General features: G+C 33.4%; 1 protein-coding gene across 1 annotated transcript in view; it reads left to right on the forward strand.

Moving 5' to 3' along the window:
- Nucleotides 1-27,423, forward strand: part of LOC130667435 (LIM/homeobox protein Lhx3-like) — a 167,597-nt gene that overhangs the window by 8,828 nt on the left and 131,346 nt on the right. The window contains exon 2 of the mRNA XM_057469006.1: nucleotides 5,120-5,163. The gene's annotated coding sequence lies outside the window, so the exon portion shown is untranslated. The remainder of the gene's footprint in view (nucleotides 1-5,119; nucleotides 5,164-27,423) is intronic.

The raw sequence follows: 27,423 nt of genomic DNA on the forward strand, positions 1-27,423 counted from the left end.
TATATTTTACATGTTTATTGGATACAAAAGAAGAAAAAAAATTTTTAATAGTTTTTATCATAAAACAAACGTCATTAATATTTTTCAATTGACAATTGATTTTTGAAAAAGTTCACCAAAAAAAAATTCAAAGTAACGCTTAATTATATTTACAGAAGTGATTTTGGAATGTTTAAAAACCATTTAAAATATAAAATTTTTTTTTATCAAATTTTGGGGCCACCCCCTTTTGTCCCCCCTTCCCCTATATATATTTATGAATGGATGAATTTGATATGACGCTTATTTGGTATAAAAAAAATTTAGCGAGTCAATATTGCCGTGTATTTAAAATGAAATTTTTTTAATTAAAAATTAAAAAGCTATCTGTTTATAAGTGTAAAGTATTGTTAGTGATTCGCAATTTTCAGCTCGTTACGATGAACGCATGAAAAAAGTAAAAATTATAAAAGTTGTGAAAAAAATAACAGAAGCGCACAAACCATATCCCTCGACTTGGTACTGTGCAGTGTTGTAGCCGGTGGGAGACGCTAAAAGGTTTCGAGGTGTATCGAGGAGATTTTGCTTTTAGCACATTCACGATAAAACGCGTTTCAAGCCTCCGCCCGGTTGACGTTAATGCCGATAAACGTCGTTTCGTATAACAAACGGGTGTGTATTCCACGTTCACTTGGTTACCCATCGAATCACTATTTCTCTCTTTCTCTTTGTCTCTCATCGTTGATGCTCCCACCAGTCCATCAAGACAATTTTCGATAATTATTTCATCGTACAAGTCTTTTAGTAACTTAATAATTTAGTGGCTTATTCATTCATCTGTAATTCCGTCAATATCGCGAAGTATCAATTTAGTCGAAAAAGGCACGAAATGGCCTCTAATGTTGAAGAAAAAGATTCGATTTGCGTATAAAAATTTTGGACACGAAATGAGCAAAATATCTGAAAGGTACAAAAAGTAATAATAATTAAGTTTGATGAATAGCAGGTCGTACAATATCTCAAGTGACAATACGCAGGCAAATGACAAATGGAGGTTCTTCGTTTTCCATAGTAGATTTCAGGATATTATATAAGGGGGTGTAGTATAGAGGATAGAATAGCAGGAAAGGGGAAAGTGAAAACACGCAAACAGAGAGGTTGTGTAGTAGCGTGGCCTCGTCGAGCAGACGTCATTAAATCACAGAAACAGCCTCTGTTATTGACTCCGTCGACAAATTTATCGTCGGCCGGTGCGCGTTTTGGTGTATAGCAGCGAGCCCTCGAATCCCTACTGCCACCTAGTTTACCACCCTCAGAATCCAGCAAGCTCTCTGGTCACCCCCGCGCACGGGCTCTTCCCGAGCCCAATCCCTCTGCTGTCCCACACTCGCGTCGTCATTGTTCTGGTTTATACGGTGATTTGTGGATTTTACTACCATACCCCTTGTCTCTTTTCTCTCGGTGCTGCTTTTCCACCTTCTCGACCGTCCCATTCGCACTCCACTCCACTCTCTTTCACTTTTAGTTATTATATACACACCACTAGACCATTTTATGGACCAGTCTACTATTAGTTTACCCTTGTGAGTAAACACTCTTGTCATTCGCATTACTACCGATCGTCAAATTACTATTGCTTTTATTTACCTCACATTACATAAATCCTCAATAAAACATTATTATTATAACCAAGAAATTCAACCCTTCTATATCAAAAAAAAAAATGCGATTAATTTTGAGAAATTATGAAAAAAAAGCTATTCTAAGATTGAATATAAATTTCCGAAGATCGTGCTTTCTGTTCGGTATTGTTATTCAATGGATGTCTATTCCATGAAAATAAAAATATTGTCAAATAATCGTTTACAAATGATGATCATATAAGCATCTGCTTTGAGTTTTCGGAGTATATACTTGCTCGTTTTCCTTAATCCTTTTGCCTTTGGCATCGTCTCGAATAAACGCCGTCGCTTTTACGGTTCCCTTGGCCTCTCAACCCCATCGTCGTGAAGCGTTCGTTAGAGGTAGATTCATCCCCCTAAATTGAATTAATTATCATACTAAAGTGAATCCTTGGAACGCTCGTGATTTCTCACCGCCTTAAGCAAGTTTCACTGATTTTACATTTTTTTTAACTTCCCACGTTAAATTTTCGTGAATACTAAAGCTATTGGTTTTCCTACGATTTTATAAGATTGTTTCCAACAAATACCCATGTTTCGAGATCCAAAGGATCATTTATATTTTTTTTGCTTGAAAAAACTTCAACGTTTTTTTTTTATCTTGAGAAAAAGTCATCAACGAAATTAGTGAACTTACAGATTTTCTTTTAATAGAATTTTTTTTATACTTGGTAAGTTTGCTGCTGCAATTATCAATATTTCATTCATTTTAAATTACATGAGAGTAATATATTTTGTACTTGTATTAAATTTATTTATTATTTACGAGGGTTATGCTATTAAGGGTACATTACTGGAAGCATTTGCGATGATTCTCAAGTAATTAGGGTGCTTTTGACATTCACCCAAGAGCCAAAGTGCAAGAGAAAGGTGGAGTGAGTATAAAAGCGGAAGGGTCCATAGTATGGGCAGAAGCGTCACTGGCTTTTGCTATTGAGCTTTGGCCTCCACGCGATTAGACCAGCGAGCCGGCCGGTTGTGGCGGCCTCGGTCTTATCTCAAAGATAAGGACCTGCCAACCCTTATGAATGCTTCCATTATCCACAACGTCCCCTCACTCTATTTAGCGCTACCTTCCTCACGCTATAAATGCCTCATGCCTCGGATATGTTTGCTTACCCAATATCGTAATGCGTCTCCTCCAGTCTGCAAACTATTTCGGGCAAAGTCTGAACTGATGATAAAGAGATAAACATTTTAGAATTAATGCTACGTCTACTTCCCATATAAACTTTACTTGCTATTCAAAGATCTATTGTTTCATTTGTTACAATAATTCAGATTTGTAACTCACGAAAAATTTTAATTTTTTAATTATATATATTTTTTAACTATATATATTACGGTGGGTTGAAAAAAAACTTTTTTTTTGTTTTTCTTAGCATGGGGGTTGAATTTGTACCTTATAAAAAAAAATTTTTTTACTCAACATTTTGAAGTGGCCCAATCGTTTTTAAAATAAATAATTGATCAAACGGGGTAGTCCCAACGAAAAAAATCATATGGTGTTCTAGAATCTGTAGGGTGTCCCCTTGAAAGCTAATTTAAAGTCAGAAGTTAAAAATAGTATAGGCAGAAAAAAATTTTTCCTATTATTTTTGTAATTTAAGTAAAAAATTCAAAAATGGAAAGCATTTTCTTTTGAATTAAAATGAAAGTGAAGTAAAAAAAATCACATTCGACAATTATTAAATGTTTTCCACGATTTTGGACAAAAAAAAATTTTTTTCGTTGGAACTACCCCGTTTAATCAATTATTTATCTAAAAAACGAGTGGGCCACCTCAAAATTTTTTTTTTTTTAAGGTACAAATTCTACCCCCATGCTAAGAAAAACAAAAAAAAAGTTTTTTTTTCGACCCACCCTAATATATATATTTGTTTAACAATAATATGCCTGTTGTATCTAGTGGAGGTCGTGAGAATCCAAGCGTGGACTTCCGAATCGGGATATTGAATTTACGCCATTTCTGTTTTGACATATAATAGCGTAGTCCAATGGTCGATGTGATCCATCGACTACGCTTCCGTGTTTTACGTTAAGGGAAATGATTTTTAAAACCAAACAAATAGCTTTTTGCGGTTTGTCAGCATTTGATGCCGATACAAATCTAAACACTGAATTTAAATTATCTAACGCTATTTATGTTTGTCACATATTTTTTAACTCTCAGTGCTGCTTATAAATTTTGAATTTAAATAAATTTAATTAAACTAATCCATTATTTAAAATTTATTAACTTTTTGACAATAATGGAAATTATAAATTTGTATTTTAATAATATAGTTGGCAGAGTAAATTTTCGCATGATATATCCTATAAGCTGAAGCGATTACATCCGCTGACGTACATCGTATGTAACTGTTTAGTTTGCAAGGGAAATTATAGGGGAAATTTGAAAATTCAGAGAATCTATAATTCCAACCATCAACAATGTAACGACCGATTCTATTATACAGTTAGTTACAAAACAACAACAAACTATTTGATTTCATATATGAGTACACATTAGTTCGTAAATACGAGTCACATTAAACCGTGTAAACTCCATTATCGTCATCCAGGTAGAGGCTAACAAACCAAATAAACAATAGAAAATAAATCTCATCCGTAATACGTTGATTAAACACAGTTTATCACAATATTATCGTAATAAGTATCACGTATACATTTGTTATTATTCTTTAATATAATTATTAACCTTTTCAGTTTAACTTCTGCTGATCTGATTATTTATTAAAATTAAGGTACCGGCGGGTAATAAAGTCTAGCGAAGGGAGATTTTGAATAGAGTCGAAGATATTGCATTTAATTATCGAAATGTATCATAAATCTTTATTTCAATACATTAGCGATAAAATATAATGAAGTAAGGGTAATTTATACTACCAACAAACAAAAAATTAAACTTTTACAAAATCCACACGAATAGGTATTATTTTACTACGGTAGGGTAATAAGGCCTACGGGTTAAATAAACTGGAATAGTTTAATTATACTTGATCAAATTGGTATTAGAGATAAATCATCACTTAAATTTAGCAACAATACTTTTTTAAAGACAGAAAACTAGATTGTTTTGTTCAACGGCACTTAAAACTATCAGTATCCTTTTTAAGAGTCAGAAGACTAGATTGTTTTTTATAATTTCTTCTGCGCTACGACATCATATGACGGATGATGAAATATAAAAGACAGGGAATGTGGTATCGGGACTCTATAAACTTGTCATAACATCTCTATGCAAGACCCTTTTACTAGAGTAGCCTTTAGCGGGGGCGGTTATTTTAAATATCATTTCTGTCACTTAGGTCTTATTACCCGACAGGCCTCATTACCCGCGGGTACCTTAGTTACTGATAAGAAAAACTGTAGTTAATGGCATTCATAAGGTGATGTCCTAAAATATCTGCAATAATTTCTAAATTATTGTAAAAAAAATTTTTTTTCTGTCACAGGCCATCTCGGACATTGGAGCAAAATCAAGATGCAAAATTAGAGGGTGAGTGTATATATATATATATTTATTTGTTAGTGAAGTAGTTTGGCAACCGAAACAATTAGACAAAAATCGATGTATCCATTTCCTTGAAATGGATGTTTCGACTTGTAGGCAGGCAGGCAGAACAGGTTATACATACAAATAATAGAGCAGAGGATACGTAAAAGACAGAGAAAGCAAGTGTGTGTTGTTGTCTCGGATGTAAAAGGGTTGGAAAGTGGGAAGGATCCGTAAGAGGGTGGTGGTGGTGGTGGTCGGTCCAGCAGAATGCTAATGGAAAGTGCCTAGCAATATAGTACGCTATATACATACACCTTTGTGTGGATAGCCAACGAACATATCGATCGTTTCTATCGATAGGTCGCCAGTAGGTACTCTACTCACAGAATAAAGGGATGAGAGGAAAGGGTTTGCTAGGGTAGTTACAAGGGGTAGATAATTACATTTAATACCCATGGTCATGTGTTTGCATCGTACACATTTGTCAGTTGAGTCCCACGAGGTGACCTAAACTCCAGTTTGGTCTGTAAACACTTCCGGTTTATATGCCTTGTATCTATACTGTTTCGTCCTAATAATCAAGATTAATTACACTTATACCAGTAATTTTACAAACCGTTTTCATAAATTTTAAATTAACCGCTTCCATCATTTGAAAATTAATACCACCTGCAATGTAGTCAATGCAAATATAAAAGATTTGTAAACGCATTATTTAAATTTGTTCATGCTCTAAAGTCCTTCTATCCTTACACTTGGGCTTGGAATGAATCGCAAGATTCTAAAGCTAAGGGGAAATAAGAATGAATGTAATAATATATTTAATATTCGCCGAGACCCCTCGGTCTTCTCTACTCTCGGTATTACAAGCCAATATTCTCGCCCCCGTTTAGTCTTCTCAATATAAATACATCTTTCTCCTCCATATTTTTACCTACTCATCTATCTTACAAACTTTTTTCCTCTGGTTTACTTGCTCTTTTAAAATCCTTCAAGAGTGACCTATTACACTTATATTACATTTATTTCGTCCTCATATCTATCGCCGGTCTTATATTCATATCACTCACAATAGCATAGTAGATCTCTTAAAACTCACTGATGATTCATCGGCGGGAACTCGATGAGCCTTTAAAATAGGTCACCGTCCTGATGTAACGATATTTTCTATTGAAAACATATATTACAATCTTATCGTTTTTAATATCACTAGTCTGAGCACAATTGCAGCGTAAGAATAAAACTCAGTCTTTTATCCAAAGACGGAGGACCAAAATTCTTAAAGATGTGCAATAAAAAATTTCTTGGATTAAGTTTTCTAATAATACCGCGTATTAAAAGTGTCGATTGACGCTACATATCTATATTAACTTAATATGTATGTGCCTGTATATATATATGTATGCAGTGTGAGATATGCCGGCGTTCAATTTCAAATCGTTGGAAATTAAATTTTTTCTTCATACTAACGGACTAGAGAAGCAAGAGCCACAAAATTCATATAAGATTCAATATTATGTTGGATATTAGTGTACGAGGAAAAAGTCTGTGCATGTATGGTTGGTTGAGGGAAGTTTTCTTGGATGAATATAAGGGAGCAACCAAAGATGCCTGGGTTTTGTCGAAAGAAAAGGTGGAAGATATTATAGTTTACATAAAATACATACTTTCTTCGTTTTAACCCCACAATATATATATATCAACTAATATCATGTGAAGCCATGTGACCTACACCCTCTTGTTCTTTTACTATATAACTTATATATATTTATATGTAGATGTTAACTTGATGTATCGAGTATCAACAGCCTTGAAATAATAAAGATAAAGAATAAGATGAAATGAAAGTAAAGGCGCGTAACCCACGGTGGTGGTTAGTCGCGTCGTGCGCCGCGATTTGATTTACGCAGCATGGGCGTGTCTATACCAGAAGCCGCAATTAGTTTATTAATAATTAGTAAACGAGTTTTGAGGCCTTGAGCTCTTGGCTTGCGATTGATCGAAGAGGTAAGATCTTGCTTTGATCGGCAAGTTAAGGTAATGGCCTGATATGTTTTATTCTACGTCGTCGATCCTCACTTATGGTTGTGCGCTTGTTTACTCATCATTGAGTTATCAATTTATTTTTGTTAATTATTTTTTTTTAATTTAAAAAAAATATTTTATTCTGTCAATGGTGTTCGCGCTGACGGTCGTAAATACATGAATAAAATATAAAATAAGCTTTTAAAAGTAAAACCACATATGGGGTGCTAATGGAAGATATGACCATTGGTGCATATAATGGTTGTTAATAAATCGTAAACCCACTATTTTTTTTTTTGGTTTAATATTTAAAATGTAATGAAAGTAAGCTCGAGTGCTGTAGTAAAAATGGATATTTTTTGTCTCTCCTAATCTCTTTACTTACTGCTCTCAGTGATGTCAAGTCCGAATAGAAGTATTATCCAGTACCTTGATATGACCATATACTTGACGTTGAGGATATTTAAAATATAGCGAAAAATATATAGATATATATAGTAGTTATCATCACTGCGTTATCCATCTATACTGTAGGGAACTCGAATCGCAAGTTTTACGATCAGTTCATTCGTATACATTACGTTATATCTGAAACACGTTTGGCAACATCACCAACTAGACTCGTATATCCTTTCGTCTCATATCTGACACTTATCCAAGACATTATTATGCTACATGTACGACACACGGTGATACTTTTGCGCGTTACGGTTTTATGCCAACAATCGCCAGGAGTTTATGAACCATCTAAATGGACCGAGTCGGAACTTTTTATCATATCCCATGAAAAACATGAGATTATTCAAACAACATTTTTTTTTTTTTATGTTACTTTTTAATATGGGAGATAAAAAAATTTTGTATGCAAAGATACAAGAAATTAGTTAATTAAACTTTTTTTTACATTAGTCTAATCTTGACGACCAGATATCGAAATTTTTTTATCAGGGCTGTCTTTTAACAAATAAATTAATTTTTTAATTACGACTAGACTGTAAAAAGAGCGGTGTTAGAAATGTACTCATTTTAACTCCGCCCGGTGTTAAAATGAAATTACACTGGTGTAGGAGGCGTAATTCGGCGGTGTTAAAATACCGGTGTAAAAGCGGGGTAAACTGCGTCCACTTGGAGTATTAACTTTAAAGATTATAAAATACAAAAAATGTCAGTTCTTTATGAAAATTAATAAAAAAATCATTTATTAACAAGTATAGTGATCGAGTAAGTAAAAAAATTCACAAAGTAAAATATTTTAACACCGGTAAAGAATATCTACACCGGCGGTGACGTTATTTTAACACCGGTCTAGAATATTTACACCGGTGGCGGCGTTATTTTAACATCGGGGAATTTTTTTTAACACCGGTACAGAATAGTTACACCGGTGGCGGCGTTATTTTAACACCGCTTTCGTTGTTGAAATTTAACACCGCCGATTTTAACACCTACACCGCTTGACTTACCCAGTGATTTTTTACAGTGTACTCTCTGAAAACGAATTAGTGAAAATCACTATTTAGCAGTGAATAGTCACTTATTGCTAGTGCAAAGTATACCACTATTTGAATTAGTGATATACTTTTCACTAGCAAATAGTGAATATTCACTAATTTCACTATTACATATTTAAATTTACAAATTAATTGTTTTAAAAAAGTCAATATTTGTTTGTAAAAAATCTTATATCTATTGAAAAAACACATTCCCTGCAAAAAAATAATGAATGTGTAGATACAAGTGTAACCGCAATTAAAACAAACGAGATTTCTACAATTCTGTAAAAGCATTGCGAGACAAAAGCAAGTAATGAGTGGAAAAAATGAAAGGAAATCCCGTATAGTATCTCGTTATAGACTTCAAAAAGATCCACGTTTACGTTGTAAGGGATGCAACATTAACGTAGCAAATGTTTTTTTGTTTAATTATTTTTTTTTTGTTATCACGTTCAGCATTATGCACATACTTTATATAATTTTACTTTAAATTACATCCACAAATTAATGCTACTAATGTTTCATGATAAAAAAAAAGCATAATTTAATTACATTACAAATTTATGTTATTACAGCCTTAATGAATTAAAGATTTATAAAATGGTGATGGTAGATCCATTAAAATAACAAATAGCCTGCACTTAGATTGTCCGTGATCGTGAAGACGATATTTGATTCACATGCGGGAGGTCGCGCGTGCTTTCTTCGGAATCAAATTAGGTTTTGATTTGATCGCTCGTGAGATATGAGACTATATCTCTTCTCTTATGGTATAATATAATAACATGCAATCGTGCAACGTCATTCCTCGGTTATAATATATCCGTGAGTTATTGGTTGATGAAAGCCAAGAAAAAAAAACGTTAAACGTTTAAATATATTCAAAATCTCATAAAGCAGCAATTATCAACTCATCAATCGTATCTCCTGTATCCGAAGCCCTCTGATTTAAATGCGACTATTTCATTTACTCACCAACTAATTAATGAAACCAGTATATATTTTAGTAATTAAATATTTGAAAATGAAATTATAGTAAATCAAAACTATTAGTTTAAATGATTAATTACTTAAACAAAATTATTTATTCAACGGAAATGAAATTCATTTGAAGACGTATTGACATAGAAACGAGTGAATGAGTACTGTAGTTGAACGCGGTGTATACTACGTGCGAGAATTGTTTAAATTTGTTCCGGAACGGCACTCTCTCAAAATTCGAATCTCTAACACGTTGAGAATGGCTCATTGGGAACGCATCGAACTATGATTTGGTATTTAGTCACCATTAGGGACGCATTAGCTCTGATTACTCATGCATTTGCACGTACCTATGTACAACACATCCATACTATAAACATACAAACATACAAACATTAATACATACACACATTAAATATATACATATACATATAGACATATAACGCGTGGATAGATACATATTAAAGGCATATATACATACAGTGCTCGCACATCTCGTCGATTGCGTACAAACGTTTGTGCTCTCCCCATTTGTGTGACCCCGTCTACTCTACAATAGATCGATCGTGTGAACCAATCGACAACCGATTAAGAGATACTTTGATTAAAGTCAATACATACATACATATATTTGCGTGCAGTGGTTTCTCTCAGTCAACATGACGTTAGTTATTTTATAAAATAATCAGAGAGAGAGAGAGAGGGAGTGTGTGTGTTGTACAGCTCGTTGTCTATCAGAGCATTTATTATTATCATCATCATCAATAACATTCCATTATATTTATAATTCATAGTAATAAAATAAATTGAAAATGAAAATGAAAAAAAAAAAAATTAATACGCATTTTTATATTTTGATGAAAGGAGATTAAAATTATAAAAAAAGTGTATTAACACTTGGTATATCCGTTTTCTTCGTTATTTCTCTTACACACAGGCTTCGTTTGCTTCGGCACGAATATCAGAGGTCACGGGCCAGGATACAACGCTATACTTACGACCCCTCGAGCTCATCATCTCACAGACATTTCATTATATGAATCAGCCAACAGCATCCCGTAACTCCTTCGGTCCCTTCCCCGCCTTGAATCTCGTATGTTCCTTGAGAATGAGAGAAGAACACGTGTGTTGGTGAGTATTCAACCGCGAGAGAGAGAAATAAAATGATTGAGAGTTCGAGGAAGAGGCTTATAACATCAAGGTGTATATCATCCATCTCACCATCTACTCGATTGGTTGGGCTCGATTTCTGATTGGAATTTCCGCGTGAAACCAATGAGTGATTCATGATATGTGCTCTCTGCACTCTTGTAGTTGATTTTAAATTTTTCATTTTACTTTTTTTTCATTAAAACAAAGTCCATTAAGTTTATATGTTTGTTTTTTATTTATTTGTTGGGGTTGTTATTTGAGTACAAGTTCTGCGGGCCTCGAAATTTTTAAGTTATGTATAATAAAATTGGAAGGACACTAATACGAGTGACTGTGCCGATGCGACCGCAATTTTTCAGCGATCGTAAATGCGTTCCGGTGCCGGTGACGTCACGCAAACGGAAGTCGTAAAGAGTTTTATCAAATTGCCGGCGCGTGCGATGGGCGAGTAGTGCAAGTATAGGTATCAACACCATATCAGCCCAAGCCCAAAGCTCCTGTGTACTACATAGATACACTGATACGTCGGTATGGTGTAGGATTTGTTGTATAAAAGGGGATGGTTGTAGTTGTGGTGGTTGTGAATTTCCATACACAAATTCACGGACACGCGAGCGGACAAAAACACGCACCCATTGGGGATGAGAGAATATCTATGAAGAGAGTGAGAGAGTTACCTACTTCCGGCAATAGATTTTAGTGTCCGCTACTATGATCCCCGCGTGGATTCTCGTCGGTGGACTACGGCGCCGTTGGTAGTTAGTTGAGGGTTAGAACCTCCGGGTTGACTTGCTGGGGGAGGAAGCGCCGGTATACATACAATCGAGACTATTGTGTTATGTGATTTGTGGGAGCTATTTTTTTTTTTATACTTCCGCTAGGTCTTGGTACCCGGCGCAAAAGAGTACGAGAGAGAGAGAGTCCAACAAAAGAGAGCAAGCGCGAGGTTTCACGTTAACTCGACTGGTCTTTTTGAAGTTGAGACGAGAAAAGGTAAAAGAGATCTCGCAGTGTCACTAAGTCTAGTCTAAATTGTTGCTGAGGATCAGGTCAGGGATCCATCGATTTATCCCGCCAACACTGGCGCACTATCTCGAGAGATCTTCAGACTTCTCGGATTACCAATCACACTGGATGGAAGTCTTTGGTTTAAAAAAGTGAGAGAAGGTTGTGAAAAAAAATCCGCGAGTTCTTTTCAATGAAAATATTCTCTCATGGACGTAACAATGCTCAATGACGACCAGGAAATTGATGCGGGGAAAACTGTCGAGTGATTTTTATGAAGATAAATAAAAGTACACTCGGTGTAGTAATACTACCAATTTTCTCCCATCTCTATCAGCACTCGCTGCAGGATTTTATGAGTCTGTTTTTCGTCTATGCTAATTTATGACTTTAACGATTGTCGTCGTCTATCGTTACGTCGGTTTTCATATCCTCGTTTTGATAGAACTCTACAACTTTTATATTTTTCTACAAGTTTTTCAGTTGTCAGTATGCACGCACATTATTTTTTCTACGACGAATTAAAAAAAAACCATCAGTTTTATTTTCTTAAACAATATTTAATGGTATGGTGACAGATTGACATTTTTTAAAATTTTCATTAAAAAAATTTTTTTAAGTGTTTCAAAAATTTGATTAAATTAATTAAATACCGTACTATAAATAATTGGAATATTTGTTACTTTTTTTTATTGGCATTTTATTAAACTCTGTGACAAGTATCAATAGCCAATTTTTTTTTTTTTTCCAATGCGTGTTTATTAAAAAGCTTGATAAAGTTGCAATACAAGACAAAATGTTCCAATTAGTCATAGTGGTGTTTTATTAATTAAATAACCGGTTAAATTCTCTGATTTTTTTTTAATTATTTACAAAAGCCAGATAAATCAATAAATTCAAAATCGACAATGCATTTTTTTTCGTTATCTATTAGAACTTTTTTTTTTTTTTAATTACAGTTAATTAATAAATACGATCGAGTATTGATTTATGTAGTTTAACAATGCTTCATCATGTTCATTAGTGTAAAATGCAGTCTTTTCAATTTACCTATTAAATTACTAAATTTGTGTGACTTTTATTATATGAACGTCGTTCATTAGCGTCAATCAAAAGTTGATTCAACCGGTTTACCGTCATTTACCATCTACTACTAATCGTTTGTTCAGGCAATCAATACTCTATACAAAACGTAATTTGTCTCTTTTTGTCGTCGTCTTCGTGTAGCCGTCGTCGACGTCAATCTACTCGTCGTATATTCATTGTGAATGTTATACCTTTATATACATATCAATGCACATACGAATAAATATACACATACATATACATGTGTGTGTGATATCAAAAGTCTTAGAGATTTGAGAATGTCAAGCAAGCAAATTGATTTTACTAAAGAGAGCGAGGTGCAAAGTGCGTGTACGTGGTCATTCGTAACTCTACCATCTGAAGCCTCATTTCGTATTCGAAGCATTACTCGTAGCTTCTAAAGTGTCACTTCCCTCTCTCACTCTTCACTACTCGTGTATTTATTTAAGAGCATTTCGACACCTTTGAAATACTTAAAAGAGTTTTGCTAACATCAACAAGTCAATGGACTTGACAATACACAACACTGATCTTCCTTTCATTACATCTTTATTTATATTTTTACAAGTAGTTCAAGTCCTAACTGCTTGTTTATATTTATATTTGTAAATTGCGGCAGATTAATATCTCCACATATTTTTAATATTATTTTATAAATGGATCCCAGATTAAAATAAAATGAAATGAAAAATATGCGGAGTAGGCTGCGATGTGCTCAAAATACACAAGCGTATAATTGTATATCTGTAGTTTTTCTCTCGTTTGGATCATGAAATTTTATGGTCATGGGGAATGTAACATCCCGATTACGTCCAATCATTCGCCACCGGATGCCAATAACTTATTGGTTTTTCACGCACGATTTGATTCATTATCATTCCGTTATTTATATTTATATTTCCCTGATCCCGCCACCGAACTAAAATAACGTTTCAATGTAAATTTTATTATTTTATTTTATTTTTTGTTCAGCCAATGGAAAAATTGCTCGCGTATTCAGCTAATCAGTATTCCCAATTAATTTTCATATAACCGACGAAACCCAATAAATTAAATATAAATAAAATAATAAATGTGTCGATAAAAAATACAATAAATAAATAAATAAATTTTTTAATGAATATTTATATTTTAGTTATTCATATTTGAATAATATAAAAATAAAAAAAAATATTTGTGAAATGAGATACTGGGAAAACGTTATTTTAAACCTTGGATGTGCTCTGAAAAGGGTTATTGTTAGTGTTGCGTCTAGGTGTTGCCGGGTCAAAAAAGGATAAAACAAGAAAAGCAATGAGAAACCGGCAAGCAAGCGTCAGGCTTTGCTTTAATATAACTAAAAAGAGAGAAAGAGAAAGAGAAAGATTTGTTATTGTTTCTCTTACGCGTTTTATTCGTGTACTTCCGTAATTTGTCGAGGGAGTCGAATTCCTGAAAGAAGCCCATTGTGCTTGAGTTTCTTGGCTGATAATGGTCCCCATTCATGGGCCATGACTGCCTCTTGCCCCTTTCTCGGTCTTGTTTTTCACCTCCTCTTGCTATACTCAAACTCATTTTTACTTTTTTGTTCAATGCCTTTGTTTTTATTGCTGTGCATCTCTTATTTCCTAAACATCTCGCGACTTATTCAATAATCCATTGTACATTTTAATCTCCTTAACTAATTATAAAAAAATTCGTCTTATTCCTGAAACTAAATACTGCAGTATATTTATTTAAATTTTCGCGCCATGTTTATGAGCCATTTATTATTTAAACTCAGCAAGAGTTACTAGGGCCAATAAAAAATTCTCTAGTTTAAATTCGCCCGAGTGTCTTGAAAATTTTTCCTACCAATAATTCTACGTGGGAGCTATTGCTAGTGAGACTTGAAGAAGTAAAATAAGAGCTGGACATTTCTCCTGGCATTTTTTCGCTTCTTCCTCCACTTTTCACATCTCACTCCAGTGATCTGTTTTACGTCCGTTGAATGTTTTTCCTCTTGGTACGGTCTCTGTACCGTAGTTGTACTTGTCACTGGACAGATTATTAATAATTCAGGTGGATTCGTCGCCAAGGCCAGAAGTCTAAACGCCTAAGCTCTTACTGACGAATTTGTATGGACGTCTCGCGAGCCACCCACGTACGAATCTAAATCTACTGAAATATTAAAGCTGTCTTAGCTACGGTACGTCACTACATATATATATATATATATATATATATATATGTAAGTAAGCATAGATAGATCTGTACCGTAGGTGATACTACTCAAATAAATTTCAGTCTATTGGAATATTTTATATTCATTTTATTCTTAAACTTTTTTTATTTATTTGTGCATTTATTGCATTACGTACACATCAGTAAAGTCATATGTGTAAAGGACACATATATGTTTGCTTTAGACGGGTTGCAGAGGCACTCTCGTTTCAATACTCACAATCCAATTGATTTAAAATGAAGCCATGGTAAAAAGTCTACGAGTGGTCGTTACTTTATTCGTTATTGCAGTCGTAATTTATTAAAACTAATAGTAATTTCATAAAAGTGCATTCATCATCAAATATAATATATATATGTATAAGCACACTAATGTAATTACTTTTCATTCAATTTAATTTCACTTTTAAATTTAAAAAAACCACCGACGAGTATGTAATTAAGTTGATAACTGAGTTTCCCCATTAAAAATTTATATTTATTTAAAGACCTATTTTTGAAATACTATAGCGATTGAAAAATTTTTTAATCACTTAATTAATTAATAATAACGCTGCGACGTTTGACGAGTGAATTATATTAATGCTCATAACTAGTTTTTCAGTAGTTAACAAATTTAATTATGACATTAACCGCTATAAGGACCGTTTAATTAGAGGGAATTACAAAGTCGTTAGTCTAGATTCTGTCACGACGGCAGCTGGAATAAACATTAATTAAATTAAACATGTCCAACTTTGATAAGATATCTATATATATTCTTAATTATTAAAGATTTAATTAATTAATTTCTGTTTGCCGTGTGATTTAATAAAACCCATGGACAGTTTCATATTTTTATTGTTTATATATATTTTCAAAAATCGCTCCCGGGTCAAAAATAAAACTTGATTTAGACTTGGTTTACCGAGTCGAAATTTGGAGCTGTTTTTTATAAGACAAACTCGACTTTTTCTATGGAGATATGAAATACATTGAGTTTTCGCCTTGGTTTAGACTTAACTGGCTTACTTAGTCATGATTTAAGACGAAAAAGTTAAAATCAAGTCGAAATTGACTTGGTTTAGACTTATTCAACTTAAATTTTAAGACGAAAAAGTCAAGATCAAGTCGAAATTTACTTGATTTAGACTTATTCGACTTAAATTATAAGGCGAAAGAGTCAAAACTACGGTGAAATAATTTTTATATATTAAGGCGGAAGTAAGGCCAATAAATAACTTTTTTTCGACTTGATTCAGCAAGTCAAAAATAAGGTGAATGACTATCGTGCTCGAAGTAAAGACGAATAAGTTCAAACTAAGATCAAAAAATACGAATAAGTTGAAAAAAGTTCAAAAAGTTGAAAAAAATTTAATTTAAGTCGAAAAAGTTGAGATCTTATCGAAAAATTGTCGGCAAATTGATAACTTCGTAAGAAAATAAGGTGAAGCGAGCCTGAATCAAGTTTTATTTTTGACCCGGGCTGTCATTTAAAAATAGTGAATTATTTACTGTTTTTAAGTGTAGGGAATATGGATGGCGGGATAAATACAAACCCGGTTAATAAAAGTAAAACTCACAAGCCGGAAAATGAAGTCGGGAACGGCAATATGCATTTTCGCGTGATGGTAAATGTTATTTATGAAGTAATACAGAGCATGTGTAGATGGTTTTAAAAACAAGAAGCGCGCGCGTTGGTAACGAGCTCTATAATGTTCCCGCGATTTAAACTCCGTGTGTGCGGTTTGTTTATATTTATCCTTATAAAAAATATATGTGTAAGTGTGGACGCAGGCGCCTGAGCAATAACTCGGTTTGGCCGGTAATTACTTTAATTAATTAAGAAACGCGGCTCGTGAAAGTCCAATCTTGTGATGTGTAACATGTAACTCGTGATTGTGCTGCTTGACGTTGGTGGTCATGTTACGGTGCGTTCACTTACACACACGTACATACATGCGCACTCATTTAATAATATTTTATATTTTATTGATAAGCGAACGGGGCCGTCTTTCTCACGATAAAAATTAATTTTCTCCATTCAGTCATCAACTCCAGAGATTAAATCTCGTAAAATCACTGGAATACATCGCGGAGTATTAAATTACATTTATGTATCATTAATCAGTTTACTCATTTATATTTATTTGTATACGGTAACCGATTAAATTGATAGCCGTTTATTAAAAACAAAGAAAAAAAATTGATTGTCGAATTACGGCAGCTGATGGTGCAATTTTATAAACGCGGCTTTACATCATCGTGTCCATCCACGGTACCAGTTGATAGCGGAATTTTTTTAGCTTCGCTGATGTTGGTGTTATTGTTGTTGCTATATATATATTTAAAAAAAAAATATAATATATAATAAAACAAGAGGAAGAAAAGAAAAAGTTATTTTGCCGGAGAAATTGAAATACCCTATCAAAAATGAATGCGACAGGGCCGTATAAGCCATGGGAGAAATTTCTTAATATCGTCGTTCATGAGCGACGGCAATAAATTACGAGCTCGAAGTTGGACGTTGAATAATGGGAAATAATTTCAGAATTGCCTGACGGTTGAACGGAGCTTTAAAGATATAGCGTTGTATACATGGGGGCTTATCCAGACCGTCGTTATTCTAGTGGTTTAATACCGTTATGGTACGACATGAACGTTATTAGCATCAACTACTTACCTCTCTTACACACTCTCCCCCTCTTTCGTTGTTCCTCTCTCGCGCCTCTCTAGGGCCCGGCACCTCCGCCACCAACGCCACCGCCGTCGCCGCTACTTGCCTCTTTCACTTTCGTACTCCTAAATTTAATTAAATTTCACGGTTTTTCGCGATTAAGAGACAGAGCCAAGCGCGAACTGCGAAATTAGTTTTAGTATATAGGATAATTAATTTTGTTAATTATGCCTGGACACTGTTGATGAAACATCACCCTCACAATTATTATCCAATATTACTATTTAATTAATAAACTTATTAAAATAATTATTTATTTAATAAATAGAGGGGTATTATAAATAAATATTTAATAAACCGTAATCACCTAGTTTTATTATTATTTCAAAAACTCGTCGGGCTATTAAATTCCCAATGCTCGGATAATTAATAATAAATATGTGGAAAATTAATGGAGAAAATTCGAATCTGTATTTGGTATTTTGGTGTGAAAATTTATTATTTAAACCGCAGATTATATTTTATTAATCATCATAAAAGCATTTTATTTATTAATTTATTCAAATGGCTTTATTTCATTTTCCATCTCCAAAGTGAAATTCAATATTAAATATTTTTCATTCCATGGAAAAGTTATTGCAGTACAACAAAAAAAACTATTATCGTGTTCTTAAAAATAATCTCAAATAAGATTTTTCTTTTTGTTAAAAAAAAAAAAAAAAAATCAATTGTACGGCAAATTGAATTGAGCAACACGTATATATGTATATACAGGAATACATAAGATAGATTTGGTTCTCCCTCAATTCTCAGAAACGGATCGTCTGTGGTGCTGATTAGTTGGCAGCACCAGCGAGGTTTCCCTATTACAGTCGAAGAGAAGGTGAAGCCTTGACACAACACTATATCCCAGCTCACCCCTCTCACCCCCCACACACACACACATCAATGGCTTTAAAGGCTGATTAACCCGCTCCTGGACTTCTTTATTTCCCAATATCATAATCCCTTTGATAACGACGTCTTTTCACGATTATTGCATTCTTCTTACATAATACGCCTCCACCCGCACCCGCATTCGCATCTACACCTACTCTTACTTTTGTTTCATTAAACCTTTTGTCAAATTTTCATCCATTCCGTTTTAATTAACGCAACTGTCCAATCCATTTACGTAATTAAATTATTTCCAATTAAAAGACACCCTAAAAAACAAATAAACCAAAATATAAATTAAAACTTTAATGACAAATCAATAACGTTGTGTAACGATGCCCATTAATTCCGCCTTGTCTACATTAAATTAAAAATTTTAATGCTAATAATAATAATGATAACAACAATTGAACCGTATAATTGAATAAATTGAAAAAGTTGTATAATGGAAAATAGATATACGTTCCAATGCTGCCATCCAACGGTGGCAGCAGTAAACTCATCAAAATTCCATAATACAGAACAGTGTGCAATTTTAAACAACCCTTTATCCTTCCGACCTACCCTCTACTCTTATATTCGAGTTGCAGCATAGGAGAGTAGGTGGGTATGGATACTTACCCTTCTCGCAGCTACACAACACAACTGTACATTGTACCTTGGTATGTATAAGACTGGTCCAATTACCTCCTTGCTTCGCCGGCTGCTACTACTACTTCTACTACTGCTACTTCTACTTCTACTACTAGGAGTACTAGTACCAGTACCAGTAGTACTTCGGGAAGGGGCTCCATGATAGTTAATTACACCCTCATACCCACCCTCTGCTTTCCACTTCTCTTTCACTCTGGTGCTTAAACCACCGACCAAATCTCTCGGTCTCTCTCTTGCACTTGTACATCTTTTTTCTTTTTCCCCGACTCTCCACTTCTTTTTCCCGCCGCTGCTAATTACTATTTTTAAAACATTAAAAGTAAAGTTTGTTAAACGAGTGGGAGTTAATTATAAAGCTACCGGGGAAGGTCGGAGGTAATTGGAGCGAACGACAAACAAAGACTTTCCCGTATATATATATATATATATATTATATATATGCTGACTTTTCTCCAGTCTACTCGCTACTGGTCTTCCCTATACCTCTATTCACTTCTTCATTTTCTTTCATTTCATTCTTTAGGCCGCTCAACTTATCCTACATTAGTTATACTTTTATTATTTTTATTTTTTAATGAAGGATTTTTTGATTTTCACTGGCGTTTATCTAGTTATTTAGTTAGTTAGTTAGTTTATTTCCCTATTCTTTAACTTGCTATTTATTCAATCTTTTTTAGCTACTAATTAGCACTACTTTTAATGAGTTAGCGCTGAAAAAACTTTCATTCAATATTTTCTTTGTTGTTGAAAATTTTATTCCGAAAAAATTCTACAAATAATTAACGATAATAACAATAAGTAACTAACAAAAAAAAAAAGAAAAGGTTTTTCTGGCGTAAGTCTAAAAATAAAAATACCGACTATTTTTTAATTTAGAAAAATAATACCATCTTTTTTCGAGGATAAAGTAACTTTGCGTGTCTCTGAGAAATCCGTCTTAGTTAAATTCACTTTGAGATTCCCAGACGACTCGACACCTGACCCCGTAACGGGTCGTGTCCCACTAGAATTCGTTGTTCGGCCGCATCCACGTCTTTACCGCTATTTCCGGCGCTATCCGTCAGCCCTAGTTACCCAGACATTTCTTCGTGACGCCCTCGGACGTGCGTCTTTTACGGACCGACTCCGTCGTGTTATGCTCCTTAAGAGCTTTCTATTTAAGTTAAGACGTTGCTTTGTATCTTTGCACTCATTTTTACTATTTTTCCTCACTATCACTATCAATATCACTGTCGCATCTCGTTCCCTTTCTGGGCAAACCTCGTAACTGCAACATTATAATTTTTTCATAAATCGGTCAAAACATCTATTCTGTTACACGTCCCGAGTCAAAACACAAATTCTTGTTTAGTCCTCAAAAGCCTCAATTCCTTTGATGTTTTATTTGCCGCTCAGAAAGTAACTCTCCTATAGTACTCAAAATCCTCAATAAGAACTATGAGGTCTAAATGCGAGTAATTTATCGATTTTGAATTATATAAGACCTCAAAATTTTGAACGAATGAAAATTTATGTTTCGGACTTTTAAAAATTTTAGATAGAAAAGGAAGGGGAGAGAATACGTCGAATGAGACTTTTGAGGTTCAAATGGGGATAAAATTATTCCTGTACGTTTTGAGTATTTTGAAGCTCTAATCCAAATTGTTATTCCAGTTTAATCCTCAAAGTGGTAAAATTGGTCGTAACTGCTACCGTTAGGACTAAACTAGGATAACTTTCTGTACTGTTGTCATTCTTTAAATTCTAAATTGATCTTCAAAAACTTCATTGAGAACTTTGAGACGTAAATCCGAAATCCGAATTTGTTTTTTGACTCGGGGCGCGTTAATGGAAATATTAAAATTCAAACGTCTCTCGAACATTCTGTTATAATTATTAAAATCTGAAGCTTTTTTTACGCAATAGCAGTACTAAAGAATGTTTTTCACTCATAATTTGAATTATGAAAAAAAAGTAGTTACGAGATTTACCCAGAAAGGGGACGATTTGTTTTATTACAAAGCATTAGATTTTTTTGTTAATCTAAATTCTGTGTTCTATTTATTTATTTATGTAAAAAAAAAAAAAAAGTAAATACAGTATCGGGTGTGAATGTCGAGTAAACTGCAGAGTTATCGCTGACATGTGGGGGTGGTGAGTGACGAAGAGGCGGGTACTCTTGTTTCCCGCAAGCTCTCGAAGACGAAGAGGATCAACAATGATGAACGATCAGACTCGCCTCTTCCATGTTCTGCTCTTTCGTTGATGGCCAGTTATATATTTTTTTCCAACTGTAACTAGATCATTTTTAGTTAATGTTTTTATTTAATTTCATTTTATTCTGGAAAACATTTAGGAATTAAATAAAATTTTCAAAAGGGTTTTAGTGGATTGTCGAGCTCTCGGTTTTTCGGTTAAAGGCTATAGTTTAAAACGATTAATCGATCCGTTTGCCTGTTCTATCTATATCAGGGTTTTTAAATTCTTTATGAGCCTGTTAAATTAATGAGATTGAAAAATTTACCGGCTACTTTAATGGTTTTACGGTAAAAAGAAAAAATATATTGTAAATGTGAATGAGAAGAAAATGAATTAGTAAAGGCGAGAATTAAAATCTCTCATTCATTGATTTTACATCAACTTCTGTATTTATATAAGATCGTAAAAGACCTCGTAAAAGCTCTAAAAGCAATATCAGTCTTACGTCGAAAGAAATGTAATCAAAGACGACACTCTTCATGTCAATATGAGTTCATTTGCTCTAATTCACGTCAAATAGAATTTTCTGATCATATTTTGTTGGATAAAAAAACTGATAAATACAAATGACATGACAAAAAAAATAAATAATTGCAGCAGGTGTATTAGTAAGAACCCATGAAATTATTTTTTAAAAATCTAACATTAAATAAACTTGATGAAATACTCTTGCATGATATTTATGAGCGGAAATTACTCATAAGTTTTGCAAGCATTTAAAAATAAATATAAAAAATTTTAGAAACGTTTCTGAAAAAAGTTATCTCATAATTTATAAAAAAAGTGTATTTCAAAATTAATGTCCAGTCTTTTAAATTATATTTATCTAACGTGAAAAAATAAATAAATAAAATGAAAGCAAAAATATGGTAAACGGATTTTGTCAATCAGTTTAAATGTCGCGCAGTTAAGTGACTACATCAGTTTAAGATTAGAGAAGAATTATCGACGATTTAAGAGCCCGTTCGTCTTTATTTAGTTTTCTTTATCTTTTTTTAGCTTCTCGCCTTTTCGTCGCATCACACATACATGCGCTCATTCACTCGCTTACTCTATCACTCCATTATACACAATCATTTCCTTCATATATACATATATATTTATGCATGTATGTATATGTTGTCATGTGTTAATGCAGCTTCTAAAAGATCAATGGTCAGTATGCGAATGGATGACTCTCGGAGTGTTGAAATAAAAAAAAAATAAAAAATCGGTAAGAGGTATTGGACGCCTGTGACACCATACTTTACTTCGGGTACAAATTAATTGGCAATCTCGGTGGAAGTGGAGACAGAAGTTAAGTGGCTTTTTATTTTCATCGGTCGCCCACGTGCACCAAGTAGTTGAATTATACACGTTGCTCCGGATAAAGTGGAAGTAGCAATTTAAGAATCTCTCGAATAAAAATAATAATCTGCGTCGTTTATTCTCAAAATGTATATGTATATATACAACATTGTAGTTTTATTTAAAATATATCAAATTGAATCGCAGCTTTATTCAAATAAAATAAATCTTACCGCGAAAGTATGCCGGCGGGTTATTTCTTAATGAAATAATAATTATAATAATAATGGGAAAATGTAAAAATTAAACATTACCAAATTAATGGATATATTTATGTGCATATATAAATATATATAGATATAGAAGGTGAATGTGTTTACGTTTAATTACATTAAGAGAGACTAAAAGTCTCCATTAGGCTGGACTGTTGCCAGGCTCAATTTCCGGATGAGGCCTGGACCTGTTTTATCCAACATAGGTGCTTTCCACTTAGCATCATCATCCCCTTACTCACTAACATTTTCTCTCTGTAGCTTTTTCATCCCTAATGCACATTCACAGGATAATGTTCCTCCTGTTGATGGACTTTATACCAAATAAAAAAAAAAGTATAAATAAATAAATAAACGAAAACCAGAACCAAAACCAAAAAAACTTAATACATAAAAAACATTAAAAAATAAACCAAGTAAATATATAAATATATGTATATAAAGTATTTCTATTTTTACTCAATGGATAATGTTATGTACAGTAGTAAAAAAAATCAAAAAGTGAGAAGAGACGTCAGAATTTAAAAGTGCTTTTAGCTTTTAACCTTCGCGATACTGCAGTTAGATCTTGAGTAAAAAAGTATTCAGCGAATTTCATTTGCGGTAGGGATGAAGAATTGAGAAAAGCCCAAAGTTAGAGACCGGAATTGAGGGGATGGATAATAATTGTTCGTGTGTTAGATGAGAGAAAAGAAAAAATAAGAAGCAGGACTACTATATAAGAGGGCTGTAGAGGTTGTCGGGTAACACCGGTTATTAAGTAGATGCTACATCGGTGGATGAATATTTAAGACGTTCAACAAGTTGCGGATTTTTCTTTAATCAGAGTACGGCGGTGCGCGTTCCTTTCTGCACCCTCTGGCAGCACTACGGGCGTTCTCTTTCTCGCTGCTCTGTGCCGGCACCGATGACTCTGCTCGTACAAGCGTCAACCCCTCGCCGCTACTTACTTCCACCCTGCGGAGATTTCCCGCCCCACTGAAGCTTTATCGTCAGCTTAAAACACTACCAGCTTTAGTTAAAATTCTGTTTCTTAAAAATTCATCCGCCATCGATCAATTTTTTTATTTTTAAGCAAGTTTAATTAGCAAGTTTACCGTGACCTGTAATTAGCTAATCGACTATAGCTGCGATGGCCAATTCCAAAAAATCTTAAATTAAATCCACCCTTTTCTTTGACTGTTGACACAAAAAGTAAGCCACTAAATTTAAAACTTTTAATTCAAAGTATTGATTAAAAAATTAATGGCCCCCTAAAAATACTCAAATTAAATTAGTATATCACCATAATTAGTTTTTTTAATTCCATTAAACTAAATTAAAAATTTACTTAAATATAAAACAAATGTTTAACTAACCATCAGCTAAATTAAAACACTCGAGTCGAAATTTTTCCACATTGCCAGTAGTATCTTACTCTACTCTACTCTCATATTAAACCTTTTTATTTATTTATCAGTCGATATATGGCTGCAGCCTGCAGACCCCGAGGGCTCGAATGATTCTTGGCAACTACTAGTAATGAATTAAAATATTTGTTACAAGTGCTAATATTGCCCAAGTATCAATCGTCTTTTGTGAACCAGGATCTATATCGTCTCGTCTCAGTCCAAATATCCAGCACCTCAACACGAGCTTTTATATACGAAAAAGTTAGTGGCGGTATACTGGTAAAAAGCCATGAGGTAAATAGTTTTTCTTGGATATTCCTCGGCCAGAAACAAACAAGATTCTTTATAGACGTAGCAAACCACTCTTCTATAAGTACGCTAGAGTTTTGCTCTTTCATTTTTTTATTTATTTCATCTTCTTCTGTATACTTGTTCACCAATATCTTTATCTCTAGCTTCTTATTCTATTTGTCCTTTTCATCTTTTATACTCAACATTCACTGTTACTCCACTCTTTCACTCTCTCGGTTACTTTCCATCTCATTTCCTCTCACCGTTAAATTCCCAGCTGAATCTGCGCGCATCTTCTCACTTATTCCAACACATACACACACAATACTTTTATATACATTCGTGTATGTTTGTTTGCGCGTGCTCGCAAAAGCCCCGCTTAAGTAAAGTAAGGCTTTTAGCGAAGTGGCTGATTTATCAATGTATTTATTCCGAGATATTGAATTTATTTAGCTAAGTAATGCCGCACGCGCGGCATCGTCTTGTATATTCTCTATTGCTTTTACTTAAGCTTTATCATTCTATTTATTTTATATATTTTATACCTTTTTTTTATTTCACTTAGCATTGGCATTAATTTGAAATATTTTTTGTCATAAAGTTACTAAAAGCTACCCTATGAATTTATATCGCAATAACTAACAGCCTAAAGTCGCTGTCCGAGTACAACTTCTGATAAATTATATATTTAATTATTTACTGACTCATTGATTATCGAAAAAAATCTTAAATACTCGATTGCATGATAAAAACTTTTAAATATTTTTTTTCTGTAAATCATTTAAAAATTTTTTGCTCTTTTTTTCTTTTTAATTAAAACTTTGGAGGTTTTCGCCCCCTTATTCTCTTATATATTAATAATGTAGATATAGGGGAAGGGGGTGGGGCAAAAGGGGGCAGGGTAGGCAAAACGGGGTACCCCCAAAATTTGATAAAAAAAAACTTTATATTTTAAATGGTTTTTAAATATTCCAAAATCACTTCTCTAAATATAATTAAGCGTTACTTTGAAGTTTTTTTGGTAAACTTTTTCAAAAATCAATTGTCAGTTGAAAAATATTAATGACGTTTGTTTTATGATAAAAACTATTAAAAATTTTTTTTTTCTTTCGTATCCAATAAACATGTAAAATATGATTTTTCTTCATGCACAGTAAAAAATATTGTGTAAAATCAACACAGTTTGTGTGTTAAAAACGGTTGACACAAAATTTGTGTTGAAATTTCGACACAAACTTTGTGTAACCCCTTTTTAACACAAAGATTATGTTAAAGTATCGCCACAAGAGGGCACAAAGAATCCACAGTAACACACAAAATGTTTTAATAAAGAGTGTATAATACATTTTTTATGTTACAAAATAAAGTGACACAAACTTTGTGTTAGTTTAACACACTACAATTTTTAACACAAACCGTTTTAGACACAAATATACAACATTTTTTTACTGTGTGTAAATTACTTAAAAAAAAATTCAACTTAATCAAATTCGATTAAAATCCAAAATTTTTTTTTTTTTACCTGTTTTAGGGGGTACCCCACTTTGCCCGCAGAAATGAAAAATTTTTTTTTCAACGGTAACTGAAAATTTCTTCTATTTACTTTGAATATCAAAAAAAAAAAAAAAGATTTAGCGTATTTGAGTCCTCGAAAACTTGGTATTTCCTTAAGTACCTCTTTTTGCCCCTCCCTCCCCTAGATACTCATCATTGCACAGTAAATTGTCAGTGAATTTCTACAAATTTTATTTCATCAATAACTTAAATTTTTCAATAATAAAAAGTCATTTTTATGTGACAATATCGTCTGGCACGTGACAGCTGCATCAGACTGCATTTACGCGTTCCAAGGGCTCAATTCCAACTCGTGATCACTTTTGGCCTCTTATACTTATATTTATATTTATATTATACATATTACTATCAACGCAATCTTACGACATTAATTCAAGAGAAAAAACATACATAATACTCACACATGTCCATTATATTCACAATAACATTTTCTCGGCTAATTTATTCATTGTGTCACATTCAATTACCCGCTCTCTCGTCTACGCTATTTTAAATCCCACTCTATTTTTACCTACGCAAATTAATTTAGGTATTTTAAAATTTACATTACCACTCACTTTATTAATCTTGGGGAATAAAATGAGGAAAAAAATAAAATAAATTATATAAAAGCTATGTTGACATACATAATTACATTGGTTAATTATACATGAAATTTTATTAAATTTAAAAGAATGATTAAAAAAACTTTGAGGTAAAATTTTGTTCAAGTATATTTATACAGCAAGTAGAATGAAACGAATGGTGAAATGTCGTAATTAAACTGCAGCAGATTGAATAATTAGTGAATAATAAAGAGAAGTAGCGAGCCAGTAGGCAAGTCCAATGTCAACAGGAAATTATACAAAAGTTCTGTCGTAGTCGTCGTCCTCGCGTATACAGAAACGTGTCCCTCGGCATAGAGTCTCTTTTCAGTGCTTATATTAGAACCCCGTCAGTCTGCACCCCCGGGATTGGGGGAGCAGCCGTGTCCCCCGCTGCCCATCCTACTACACTCAACCATCCGCTCCATCTCT

The sequence above is a fragment of the Microplitis mediator genome, chromosome 5 (assembly GCF_029852145.1).
Source record: "Microplitis mediator isolate UGA2020A chromosome 5, iyMicMedi2.1, whole genome shotgun sequence".
Lineage (NCBI taxonomy): Eukaryota > Metazoa > Arthropoda > Insecta > Hymenoptera > Braconidae > Microplitis > Microplitis mediator.